The following is a 14419-nucleotide window of genomic DNA, read 5'->3' on the forward strand; positions in this document are numbered from 1 at the left end:
GTCAAGCGTTCTTAATCATATAAACACACTGAAGGGGAAATAAACTTTTGGAGGTGATAGATATGTTTACTACTTTGATTATGGTGATAGTATCACAGGCATGTGCATATATACAAATTCATCAAATTGTATATATTAAATGTGCAGGTTGTTTTTAAGTACATATCAATTATACCTCAATAAAGCTGTTTAAAAACAAGAGAAAAAAGTCTTTGGGAAAAAAAACTCTTTGGGATTTCAAAAAGCTGAGAAACACACAATTTTTTGTTAGCCTGTAAAAAAAAAAAAAAAATCATGAAGCCTCCATAGATGACTGTCGGTTTTCTTTGGATTTATACATGGTGGGGCTAAAGTAGGTCTACAGTTGATGGTATGGAAAAATAATACAATAATTAATGATTAATAAGATAAGGATAAACTCTGTTTTGCATAGTATTCTATATCAATAGTATTCTTCTTCTAATACTTTGTCACTTCAACACACCTACTGGCAATCTTATGAGCCACAGACCTATACCAGACACGCATAAATCCCTGTAGCACGTTACTTCTTGGACATTTGTGCCAAAATATTAATATCCATACTGAAAATTTCCACAGAGCATCTAAAGTGAACATGAAGATAAATTCACTTCTGTTGCTTACTTGAGGCACCAGCATTAGAAAACCTCCCTTTTAAAGCTTTGCATTTAGAATGTAGTTTTATTAATCAGAACACCATTGGTCAGATCATGTGACTAATGAAGGAATTCCCTGTGAGCTCTGAAACCCAATAATTGTGATCTTAAATGTTTGTCATATCCCTTCCATTTCAGACATTAATGACATTACAAATCAACATCTAAAGAAATTAGGCCAATGTCCTTGTGGTGCAGGAAAAAAAAAAAAATCAAGCATAAAGTTAACACTGGTTAACATTTCAAACTAAATGGTAGACATTTTGTTTTGCTTTATAAGTTTACAGTAACTCTTGAAACTAAGTACAAAAAACACACTGCCTGAGGACTCTTACTAAAGACAAACCAGATATTTAATTTTAGTTACCTGAAAGCACAAATAACAGCTAAAACCGAATAAAAAAGCAGTATTTCTAGCACATAGTAAATTTAAAAAATTATAAGTAACTGGTGATAATGTTGATCTACAACGACCTACTGCAGTCAAAAGTATTTCAGTAAATTTCTTAATCCAGTCTTTTCCAACCTTTGAAAGGTCTCCCACAAAAGGGTAAAATATGAGGAAATTATGCCATTTCAGTGTAAGTAACCTGAAGTAAGCTTGATTCTGTATTTTGTCACACTCATTATTGCAAATAAAAGATCTTACTGTTATAGTTAGATAGTAATCATGACCTATGGGGAATGATTATAAAACAGAGAATAATAAATGCTATCCAATTCTTTGTACACACCTCATTACACAAAGTTTAAGAAACCGTGTGGTACCTTTCGAAGGTTACTCTTCTTTTCCAAGCGATAAAGCTAAATGTAGTGTGTGTGTGTGTGTGTGTGTGTGTATAATTTCATATATATATTAAGTATAAAACACACTTATATAAATTATTTTCAAATGCTACTATCTTTTTCTCTTCCAAGTCACAAAGTACCTCAATTCTTAGGAAGTTTTTCCAACAAACAATTCTCGACATCTGCTATCCTCCTGAATATGTCCAACGCTAAAAAATCAAAACCCTCTTAGCACACCAAATCTTCCTGCCTTCGTTCCATATTTAAAAGAAAAAAAAAAAAACGGCTGGGGAGAGAGCTGAGCTGCAGGGACGGGAGGATCGGCACAGCTTCCAGGGGAGGCTGAAGACCCGCACTTAATAACCGGTAAGAACCATCACCTTGCCCCGCAAACCGAAAGGCCAGCGGGGCACCCTCCTGGGCGCGGAACCGGAAGAAGCTGCCAACTAAGATGCGGGCTCGGACCCCGGGGGGTGGGTCTTTCTCCAGGGGCCCCTGAGCGTGGCCGCAGGCCTGCGACCCAGGGGCCAAGCAGGGGGGAGGGCGGAATGGGGCCAAGAGCAGCGCTCCTCCCGAGAAACCGTGACAGCGGGTTTCCGGTCTGCACAGGAGGAAATGACCCGCGCTCTCCACGCCAGCCTCAGCCTCTCCCCGCAGGTTCCTGAGGGATGAGGAGAGGTTCTCGGGGGCCAGGGGGGCGGGGCGGTCGGGTCCCAAATAGGACGCAAGGCCCGTGCGGCACGTCCCCTCCGGAGCCTTCCAGGTGACCCCAGACTGGGCGGCGCCAGCCAGACAAGCGTCTCCCCCTCCCACGTCCGCCGCCATCACCTCCGGCTTCTCCTCCTCTCGGACTAATCTTGCACTGTCCGCCAGGTTGCCGCCTCCACGCAAAGGTCCTTGCGGTGCCGGCGCCCGCGCGCCACTTCCGCCTAGGTGTCTCGGCGCGCACGCGCAGTCTCACGGCCCCGCCTCCCGGTTGGCCTCTGGCTGCCGCGCCCGGCTACCTCTCGCGCATGCTCGCTCTCCTCCGGGGCACGGGAAGCGTGCAGCCGAGGTGGGCCCTACCTTGCGAGGACAGCGCTCCGTGCCCACTAAACATGGCCTAGGGGCGGCGACCGCCAGTGGGGGCAAGTGTGCTCCGCTTGTTCCTGGGTGCAAGCCTCAGCTTCTGCAGCCTCCTGCTAGCAGGGGCCTGGGACTCCCTGGCTTCTCCAGCCCCGTGGGCGCCCAAGCGGGAGGAGACCTCACGTCAAGGGCCCTGCACTGAAATTTGAGAAGGCGGCCAAGAGGAGAAAGATGACCCGCATTTAGAAATCTCTGGGGTTCCCTCTTTCCTCTACTTGATCCTAATGAGATGAGGCAAAGTCGACGTACCTTTCTCGGCTTCCCTGTGCTTACCTGACTTGCACCTGCTTTCCGGTGTAAATGGACTGAAGTAACACTTGGGTTGCCTCTGACATTATAATTCAGCTTGGAGCTATCGCAACCCGGTCCTTGCAGCACAACAGAAGTGTTGCCAGCATTGCTTTGACAGCGTCACTTACGGCTCAGAATGCAGATTCCATAGCTTGACCATCTATCAAACTCCTAAACATCTACCTCGAGTTTAGGGCTACATCCACAATTACTGGGATGTAATGATGTGACAAACCAAGATGGGATGGAGAGGTGATAAGTGGATTTTAGTTAACACTAAAATGATACCGAAGGCAAAGATGCTAGGACAGAGCTGGAACATTTTTAAGTGCATGCTCTGTATAACTAGGAAGGAATGAATTGGATTAATATATGTTAGAATCCAGTCAGGTATGTAAAGCTTTTAAAATCTCACAGGCATTTTACAGGAAGAGCATGTGTGTTTTGTATTGGGTGTTTGGTTTCTGTTGATGTAACACAGATATCTTCCATTGTAAGTGGTGGGTGTGGCCAGGCATTTTCATTCAATCCTTATTGACTTGTAGTAGGCAATTAGACAGACAGGAGCAGAGCAAGGACAATGGGCCAGGTTCAGAAGGCCACCAGGGCAAAAATCCCAGGTGCCTAGCAAAGGACAATTATTGGGTGGGACCTCCCCCGCCAGGGTGACCTTTCCTCCCCTAGCATATCGCTGGTCATTTGGTTTGGACCCCCTGACCTTTCCTCCCTAGGGATACCATCTAGGCCTCAGTTGTATTCAGCTCTAGTTCCAGAAAAGCAGCAAAACCAGACAAGGGTCACAAAGGCTGACCTCAGGACCTGATTTGGATAATGACCCCTTGCCCTGGTGCCACCCAATCAATCAGTGGAGACCTAGACCCTGAAGGGACACACCTGGAGAGTTGACGGATATTCTATTAAGATCTTCCCCTGGGACCTCCCCTAAAATCTCCACTCTTGAAGCCCTTAGGATGAAGGATCCAGTGAGCTCTCCCTCTAGGAACATGCCCATCCATGTCTTCCCTCTCCTCTCCCACCCCCAGGCTTGTTACCATTAGCTTCCTCATTCCCAAACTCTGCCTCTATAACTTGTTTCCTAAGCTCATTTCTTTTACGAGTTACTTCTTCCATCTCTGTAATTTTATAAATAAATGTTCTCTTATGGTTGAGTCTTGGCTCTGAATAATTCTTTCCTAACCAGAACTGAAGTACTGAGGTTGCTGATCCCAGGTTTGGTCTGATCCCAGTGGTCTAATGCCTGGTGTTATTCCTGCCCCCTACAACAGACTAGGTTAGGTAGGTGTTATAAGCATGTTATAATGTTGAAATTAAGGCTTGGAGAATAAAAATTTCTTAAAGAAATAGTAAGTGACAAAGGCTTTCAGTGATCCCATACTGTTACCAAATAATGTGGACTTAATACTACTCTTAGGCATTTAAATAATTTATTGAGCTGTATTAAATAGACATGTGTATAGGTCATATACATGATCCATCATTTAACAGTATGAGCTCCCTGCCCTCAAGGAGTTATGGATATACATGACAAAAAAGTAAATGTTGGTACAAAACAATTTACATTACAAAAGGTGTCATAAGGTACCATCCACTCAGGCATGCATGATTGCAGTAACCTAACAGGTCTTTCTACTTCCCTTTATTTCTCTATATCCAAATTCATTCAGCAGCTGGAATGACCCTTTCAGAATCTGTGACCAAATATACATTTTTCTGCTGAAAGACCTTTTATGGCTTATGGTTTTACTCAGATTAAAGTTCAAAACCCTTATTGTGGCTTCTAAGAAAGAACTTGATGTGGATCGACCACATCCACAGCTACTCTTCAAAAGCCATCCAACCCTCTCCAAGCATATTAAGCATCAGTGCTCAGGACTTACTGTTCCTTCTGCATGGAATGCTGCCCTCCCCGATGTCCACAACACATACTTCCTCATTTTCCTTGGGCCAGTGCTCAAAGGTAACTGATCAGACAGTTCTTCTATGACTTCCCTCTCTAGGAGAGTTAACCCTTGAAAGTGCGTGCGTGCGCACACACACACACACACACACACACGCTGTCCTCACTCCGCTTTACTTGTCTTCATAGCAGTTTTGATCACTTCCTACATATTTATTGTCAGTCTCTCCAACACCTTTTGTTGTTGTTGTTAACCCTCACTGGAGGATATCTTTTCATTGATTTTTAGGGAGAGTGGCAGAGAGAGGTAAAGACAGAGAGAAACATCAATGTGAGAGAAACACATCAATTGGTAACCTCCTGCATGAGCCTCGACCAGGGTCAGGACCCATGGACCCTGCAACCAAGGTACATGCCCTTGACTGGAATGGAACCCAGGACCCTTCGGTTCGCAGGCCGACGCTCTATCCACTGAGTCAAACCAGCTAGAGCTCCCCCACATCTTTTGTGCTGCTGCAATTTTGTTCCACAGAACAGGAATTTTCTCTCATTTATTCACAGCTATACTACCATCATCAAGAACAGAGTGCTTGGGGCATAGCCTCCACCCAGTAAATACTTCATGAATGACTATGACTAAGTGCCAAATGAGTGCTAAGACAGCAGAATGGAAATTAGAAGTAGTAAAATGTTGACTGGAGTGGATTATGAAAGCTTCCTTTAGAAGGCAGAACCTAAATGATGCTGAGGATTTGGTATGGGGAAAAGAGGGGAAGAAAGCGTAGTCCAAGCAGAGTCAACCAAAATAAACAGACTGCATTCAACAAGGCAGTAATCCAATCTATAGAATTGCTAATATGCTGATCTATAAAAGCATAATTAAACAGGAAAACTGCGAATAGCTCATCTGTGAAAATTCATCTTGCCTCCCAAGGGCTAATTTTCCTTAGCAAGACAATTTTGTAAGGCCATTTGTCGACTTGTCAAGTGGTCCTGGTGAAACTGAGTGCTGGTTGCCCACAGCAACAACTTTAATAATACACTCTTGCATCTTTTATATTTTCTTCCCATTTTCCTCACTGCTTCTTGCTAGGATCACCACCTAAATGATCTAACTTCACTGAAGTAATTGTCTTAAGTTTGCATTTTCGGAAAAACCACGTCACTAAAGTTGGTGTAAGAAGAAAGCCTTAATGCAGCCTCCCCGGTCTCAAAGTGGGTCACTCCTCACTCAGATGACAGCAGGAATGCCTCCTGGTGTGCTACGGCATCGCGATTGTTCAGGCTCTTCTTACCTGTGGTGGCCAGAAGATGAACATGAAACAATCTGCACGATAGTTCTGACATGTGAATGGGGAAGGAGCAATGGTACTTACAAGAATGAGGAAATTTGTTGGCTATTTTTTCTTTTAAACTTTCATGATCAGCCAGCTATCAACTCAGTACTCAATGCAAGGGCTGGAAAGCCTTCATATTAGAATTTAAAGAGACCTTCATCTCTTGCAGCCTCAGGAAAGACTGCTAAACATCAGTTCAGGATTTAATTATAAGGGTAGCAGGGTTGCAATGATGATTAAATGTATACCCTTGGAGATCTCTATGCTAAAGTCAGGGTCCTGATAGGGGAAGAAAAGGACCATGAGCTCTAGGAAGGGGACAACTGAGTGGGCAATTCTAGGAACCATGAACCTCTAAATCCCCTTGAGCCCCTTGGGATGGTAGAAGCAATCCTTTCCCTTTGATCAGGAGAACAACTTTCCCTCACCTGAACACCATGAAAAAGTTTCATCAGAGACAGGTGCCTGACAAGATCATGATTGTTCTCAAGGTCTGCTCCAACCTCCAATTTTTGTCTCCAGTCCAAAAATTAGGGTCAGCTCTAAATATAGCCTGAGTGGGGAAGTGAAGCTCACTTTGGGGAGGAAATAGCTGTGTCACGCGAAATATCACTAAATCTAGCTGGTAACAACTAACAAGAATTATGAGACCACATGCCAGAATCCAGGAGTGAATCCATTGGACTTGGGGAGAGAGGAAAAGGGAACAGAATGTCAGGCTGGATAAGGGAGGACATAGGAGCAATCTCTATGGCTCAGAATTTAAGAGGGGATGAGAACACCTATAGCTAGTCCCAATGGCCTGCCGAGACAGTTCCTTGAAGCTTGAATGCAGAAAGTCAACAATAAATGAAGCAGGGATAGTGAAATGACCTTGATAATATTGAGGAAGGAATCAGAAGCCCCAGGGAGATGGTGTTTTTAGAATGAATTTGTTATGTGAGAACAAAGAACCCAATACCTGCCCATGTTCCCTGGGAAGGCTTGGTGGACACTGCTGCCTTCAATAAGGCAACACAGAATACACTAGTGAGAAGGATGTTGGCATCTCTGAGAAGCTTAGTGTCCTCTGTAAAACAAGGCTAAAGTAGATGCATGGATATAGGATCCCTAATAACCAATAGGGACAACATGGGTGATGTAATTCTAGAGGAGCAGAAGCCCAGTGACGTCATTTGGCCAATAGAAGCAAGGTGGATGTAATTACCAAAATAACAGCAAAGCCAGAGTGGCAACCATGTTGCCTTGGTCCACAGGCTTTTAATCAAAGTGTTCCTAAGGGTGAGACAGATGTGTACCTTAAGAATATTGTTTGCCTTGAATAACCATGAAAGCAAACAAAAGAACTAGTGAACAGAAGGCTGACACTAATTGCCTTAACAAAAGTAACCTCATACCCTGACCCATCAATGGAGGGGGATCCCAGTCCCTTGAGGAAGAATCTTGCAATGCCACCATGAGTTATCTACAATGAATTCCCAATATATCCCCTAAGGTACCAAAAGCCATTTACCCATGGACAAGCATACTAGTATGCAACATGAATTACCAGATTCAAGGGCTGTTTGATACAAGGACTAAATGGATATTGAATGATATGAAGCATTCAAAATGGAGGCCAGGTGATAAAAGGAGTTCTGCCCAAAATTTGTCTCATAGCATGTCCAATGGGTCTATGGCAGGGGTGGGCAAACTTTTTGACTCGAGGGCCACAATGGGTTCTTAAACTCGACCGGAGGGCCGGAACAAAAGCATGGATGGAGTGTTTGTGTGAACTAATATAAATTCAAAGTAAACATCATTACATAAAAGGGTATACGGTCTTTTTTCTTTTTAGTTTTATTCATTTCAAATGGGCCGGATCCGGCCTGCAGGCCGTAGTTTGCCCACAGCTGGTCTATGGGTTCCCTGAAGTATAATTGGTATTGACATGCTTAGCAACGGATAGAGCCCTCTCTCATCTGTGATAAAAGTTCTTCTGGTAGGAAGGGCCAAGTTGAAGCTCCTGAAATCGTCTCTTCTCCCTGGGCCAAGAGAGTACATTGGAAGCATTTGCATCCTAAGAAGAAATGCAGATTGTACTACCAGCAAAGACTTCAAAAATGTACAGATGATGACCTCCATCATACACCCATTCAATTCACCTTTTTAGACCTTGGGAAAATTAGGTGGATCATGGTGTATGTTGGTACACTATGCACAAGTTGTGGCTCTAATAGCAGCTGCTATTGTGCCAGTTGTTGTATTTTTACTAAAATAGATAAAAATAGCCATTCATATATGTTATGTAGTTATTGAGCTGGCAAATGTTTGGTAAAGCAGAACAAAAGCACTTTGCTCCTTTGTGAAAATGACTTCAGGAGGCATTCACTGTCTTTTTTTCTAGGGCTAGGACAACCTTCCCACTCTGTTAACATTGAGTCCTGTAGGAATCTTTCTTGTCATGAACTCCTCTGTACTATTGACATCATACTAATTGGACCTAGAGAAAAAAAGAGACAAGTCTGGATACTGTAGAAAGATACCTGTGTTCCACCGAGGGAGAGAGAAAACTTATAAGGATTTAGAACCTGCCAAAGTTAGGGGCATCTAATGATTTGGGAGAGTCTGTGGCATCCTCTTTTGGTTTTACCTGAAATGAGAATTTGAGACAAGAAGTTGTGTGCAGGTAGTTTGTTTGGAAAGTCATCCGAGGAAGCAGAAGGTAAACAAAAAGGAGAGGGAGAGAGAGAAAACGCAAAGGCATATTAGGGTTCATATGGAGGAAGCTGCTCTGGGCAGCGGGGCTCAATTCCCTCAGGAACTGAAAGCCTGAAGGACTAGAGTTTGAAACATTTCTCCACAGCGCCTGTTGCTCAGACTTCCTGAATGTACTTTCTAAAGGACATCTGTAGAATCTAAGAAGACCACAAGACAGGAAGCAGAAAGACTTGCAGTGCCTGCTTGAGCTGAAACACTGTCAGTAAAAAGTGGATCAGAGTGTCCACAAAAATGTTCTCCAGACTATGGCTTAAATCAGAGATTTACTGAAAGGATGTCATGTGGGCACAGAAGCATTGGTTACATCCTTTAGTGAAGAAAAAGCTACTGCACTTTGTAGCTCCTATTGCAAAAAAGAGAGATTCAGCACTTGATGGCCCTTAATTTCGGAGCCACATATACCACACTGCTTCATTCCATTCATTAGGCGACTTAACTTTCAGCACAGTGGGGCCCAGAGCAAGATTTAGGCTGTACTGGATTGTCAGCTTACTCTGCCACTGGATTTGTGTGACCCAGTAGATTTAATGGGTCGAGGAATCTGTGGTGGATATTGTTGAATGGAACTCTGGAAACCCCAATAGAAGAATTACAGTGAATACGGGCAGATTAGAAGACCGGCCCCCACTTTCTGTAGCTGAGAACTGCTCAACTTTAAGCTCCCGTGATGCTTCTGGGGTCTACCAGAGACTGGGTGCTGACCATTGGACATCCAGTGGCTATGAAATTGCAGGTGCCCATCATGACCTCGCTGTTGTGAAATTCAGATCCATTGAGTCATAAAGACAAACAGGTGCAGGAGCAATCTGCTGTAAGAGGAAAATGGTGCATTAAGGACTAGGACTGAGCAAGTTTAGATGGCAACATAAATTAGGTGAGAGAGTGGGCTAGACTCTCATATTACCTACTTGTATTGCACCAGTGCCTCTCCCTCAGCTCACACCTATGGCCTCAGGAAGGCCTTTCCTGTGACTAACTAATGGAAGAGAAAACAACAACCACCACAACATGGACCTTTATTCAAAGATCAGCTGGTTGGATACCTTGGTGTGTGCTGAAAATGAATTACTGGGTGACATTAGGGTGAAATGCCTCCAGTGCACAGAACTGTGGACACTTGATATTCACTTGGTATAGAGTGAGAAATGGCCTTGCCTCTCCCTCCCGAATAGTGTATATCTTTGGTGAGGGGACAAGAAGGTATAAAAATGGCAGATTGGATACAAGGAGTTCTGGGGAAGAGGCATGTGGATATACCTAAGGAGTGGGCACAAAGTCCTGAATCTTTGTGTCTCATTTTATGCCCTATGTAAAGCCCTACTGCAGGGGAGGCACTCAGTAAGCAAGTAGACAGGATGACTTGTCCAATGTGTGTTAGCCTTTGTTGTGAGCAGCTTCAGTGCTTGCCTGATATGCTCATATATGGAAAAACCATGAGGTTAAGGAGGGGCACATGCCTGGCCAAGCAGCTAACGCTCCTGCTTACTAAAGCTGGTGCAACTACTGCCTCTTAGAATGTCCAGCCTGTCAGCAGCAAAGATTGATGGTAAATCCAAAAAAAGGAGGAGCAAGCCACTTGCTTGATTACATAAAAGCCCCTTTTTTTTTCCTGGAGAGAGCAGTGATTTGTCTTTGTGTAATTGACACCTCTCTTGATACGACTCTGTCCTGTTCATAGTGCCTCTGCCAGCTCTTCAGTCTGATAAACTTCCAAATACTTATTTTTTTGACATATTGCCTCTGATGGAGACCCGCTTTATGGTAAAGGATGTGTGACAATGGACACATGATCATGGGATCTACTGGTCCTACTAATATACATTGCATCATCTGGAGGCAGCTGGCCTAATAGGACAATGGCATGGTCTAGGGAACATTAAGTCTCCTCAGGAGCAATACACCAATAGGGTTGAGAGGTCATTGTCTGAATATTTATAGGCAAAGAAACCTAGGCTGACAGATATTGTCTTGTGCTTCCAATTACTAGAATACATGAACTTGGGAGCCAAGAAGTGGAAATAATATTGATCTCTCTCACAATTCTTCCCAGTGACTCAATTGCAGAATTTGTGCTTCTCATTTCTCTACTAATTAGAGAAAATCTTGGAAAAAACTCTTCTACTATGGACTATAATAGTAGTCAATGAATATATGTACCACTTGATCATTTAGATGCCTCACACTAGCGGCCAAGAAAGAAGACGGAGAAGAAACCTGGGTTCTTAGAAGGACCTGCTTCATAGTAGACACTGCGTATTATGAATGCTGCTCCACCTAGTGGGGACAAGGGGAATATATGTCTACAAAGCTAGTGGATTCACTGGAGTGTCTCTTGGTGTTTCCATGTTCAAATTGGTGAAAAGGCACCCCAATAGGCTATCAATCAGTTGTAGTGCTGACCAAGGGTGAGATAAATATAGAATGGATGGTGGATGAATGAGAAGGTAGCTATCAACTACAGCCTCAGGACAGGTGGCAGCAGTTGGACTTCTAGCTTATTCTATTAAACCTTGGATATTAAGTCCTCTGTAGAGACTGAATCTTCTCAATCTCACCCAGTCACTTCCTGCTGCAGTGTATTGTCTCAAGCTTGCATTATGTGTTTTTGTTTTCTGCTTTTGTGATGCTGCAGAAGCCTGAAGAGCTCATTGCACCCCCATCTCTCATACACATGCATGTACTTGCACACACACACACACACACACACACACATACACACACAACGCACACACACACAGGTGCTGCTTAGATGGTTTGGAGAAGTGAACATCTCCAGGCAGTGATCCACCAGTGGGGGATGGGCACCTATGTATAAATGATCCTGCCTTCCAGTAGGAGGACACTTTTGGATGCCCTTTCCATGTTTCTCACATTCTTATGTCCTGGGCAATCATCTTTCCTAGCATTAAGAGTTAGGTTCTAGAGTAAGACTAAATTTAATCTTTACACCACTACTTGCTTGTTGGATGTCTTTGAGCAACTTACTTCAATCTTCTAAGCCTCAGTCTCCCTATGTGTAAAATGGGGATGATAATAGTACTTAACTGGCTGGTTGCTGTGATGGTTCAGTGAAAAAGGATTAAATGGTTAGCACAATGCTTATCATCTGATGCGCCTTCAGTAAATGTTAGCTGTTATTTTTATTAATATGATTTACTATCATTACACTTCATTCATTTCATTTACATATTATTATCACCAGCTGCCTCTTTCTATTTCTGTCATAAAGAATAACTTAGACAGCATTTTCAAGCTAGGCAGTTCATTGGTAGATATGTAGGTTAGGATGAAGTGAACAGAAAATCTAATTAACTCAATTTTCACTTGCTATACCTGCTACTTGGGCACTGTGGAGATGTCAATGAATAAGGCAGATATGGATCCTTGCCCTCACCAAGCTCACACTCTTGTGGTGGAGACAATTATTTACACAAGTAATTATAATGTGATTGGTGTTAATGATAAGATAATTAGCTACAGGATGTGATGGGAGCGTTAGACAGTGCTAATGAGGCTGTGGCTATAGATTCAACTCCCTTGTAGGCTGGTTGACTTCCAGGCTACAATCTCTACTCTGCTCGCTCCCAAATGCACAGAGGTTCACAGAGCTGGACCACTTGGACACCAGCCCCCACTCTCTTTCTTTCCCAGCACTATAATTTGTGTCCGGAAAATTCTACAAAAGAGGTAGCATTTGTAATGACAGGGAGAAGTATTTAGCCATTTAGCACCTGATTTGAGAATCTCTTTGGGGACATTTGTTTGTTTGTAAGAAGGAATTTGGTAAGTCTCTTGGAAAATTATTACTAAAATGCTTTCTATGGAGTATTGGTCTCCTTTTGTCGCAAATGGCAGTATTTAATTTTTTCTTATGGCTATCTACACCCAAAATTTGAAAACATTTATTCACAAAGATATAAACACCCCTATGCTCATTGCAGCATTATTCACGGTGGCCAAAACATGGAAACAACTGAAATGTCCTTCAATAGATGACTGGGTAAAGAATGTGGTGCATGTATACAGTGGAATGCTACTCAGTAGTAGTCTTCCTAACATGAAGTTCCTTTCACTTCTTAGAACAATGCTGTCAATAGGAATATAATGTACACTACATATGCAGTTTAAAAATTCCTGCTAGCTACATTAAGAAGGTGAAATGGAACAAGTAAAATGAATTTTAGTCATATATTTTATTTAACTCAATATAGACAAAAGATTATCATGTCAAAATGCAATAAAAAAGTTATTAATGAGCTATTTTACAATTTATTTATTTATTTATTTTAGAAATAATACTGAAAATAGTGACCTTTATTAATTATATTAAAAATTTATATATATATTAATTTATATATAGGCTTATATATAAATTTATATTATATAATATAAATAATTATATTAATTATAATAAATTACAATTTATTTTACATAAAGTTTTAAAAATCCAGTGTGAATGGTAACTTCCAGAGCTATTCAGTTCTGAGGAGCCACACTGCAGGCACCCAAAGCATGTGGCACTATTGCCTAGCACATTAGTGCAGTTCTAGAGCATTTTGATGAATTTTGATGACACATTTGGAGGGGAATGGAGTTTAAAGTAATACAGAAAATCCAGGAGCAGGGATCAAAGCTGCATGGGGGAAGGAGAGAGAAAAGAGAAGATCAGGTTAGGTTGGCTTAGAGGAGGCTGTGGGGACAACACAGGTATCTCATTGGAATTAATTAATTATACATTAAATATGTAAGTTGCAATTCTACCACTCCAGCTTCCTGAAAAGCTTTGGTAAATCTGCATTGCTCATTAATGCCTTTGTGCAGGTGAATTATTTCAGTTGAACTTAAAGGAGGCTAAAACCTGTGGCCAGCTTGGGGTTGGGTAGTAATTGAGACTGCTACCAGGGCTGTAGGCGCAAGTGGGTGGAACATTGAGTAGCTCCTGTTTTGCTCGCGGTAAGCGTCTTCCTCCTGCCGTCCTCTGTGGCACTGCCATTCTTGAAGAGTATGTGGTACTAACTGTCCAACCTACGGAACCTTTTCTGAAGGCTGTTCTTTATTTCATGGCTGCAAACAGCTTCATTTTGAAACTGACTTCCATAATACTGTACTTTCAGGTCTCCCTCCTCACTTGTTCTTGACCTACTCTGGCCTCGGAATAAACATATTTCAATCTTTGTATCCCTGATCTTTTGCACACATTCAAATTTAGGCCACATACTATGTTTTCTATATTTATTCCTGTACAGTTCTCCACCCACCTATGCTTTAGTTTCATATTTCAAATTTGCTCACTAGGACATGGATATAGTAATATAACCTTGAGATTATCCTAAACTTGACTTCAGTTTCTTTCACTAAACAGTATTTCCCCTCACTTCTTTATTTTTATCAACGAAACTCTCATTATCTGTTACTTCTATTTCTTTCTCTTGTACTTACTGTTAGTACACTTGGGTTCATCTTGTGTACAGGTGGCTGGATTAGCTTCCTGTTGCTGTTGTAACATGTTACCACAGACTTAG

The 14419-nt window shown here is 42.4% G+C and overlaps 1 protein-coding gene across 1 annotated transcript in view; it reads right to left on the reverse strand.

Moving 5' to 3' along the window:
* The window catches only part of SLC35B3 (solute carrier family 35 member B3), a 29831-nt gene extending 27431 nt beyond the window's left edge, over positions 1-2400 (reverse strand). The window contains exon 1 of the mRNA XM_081088149.1: positions 2295-2400. The gene's annotated coding sequence lies outside the window, so the exon portion shown is untranslated. The remainder of the gene's footprint in view (positions 1-2294) is intronic.
* Positions 2401-14419: the final 12019 nt, after the last annotated feature.

This window comes from Myotis nattereri (assembly GCF_964212035.1).
Source record: "Myotis nattereri genome assembly, chromosome: 3".
Lineage (NCBI taxonomy): Eukaryota > Metazoa > Chordata > Mammalia > Chiroptera > Vespertilionidae > Myotis > Myotis nattereri.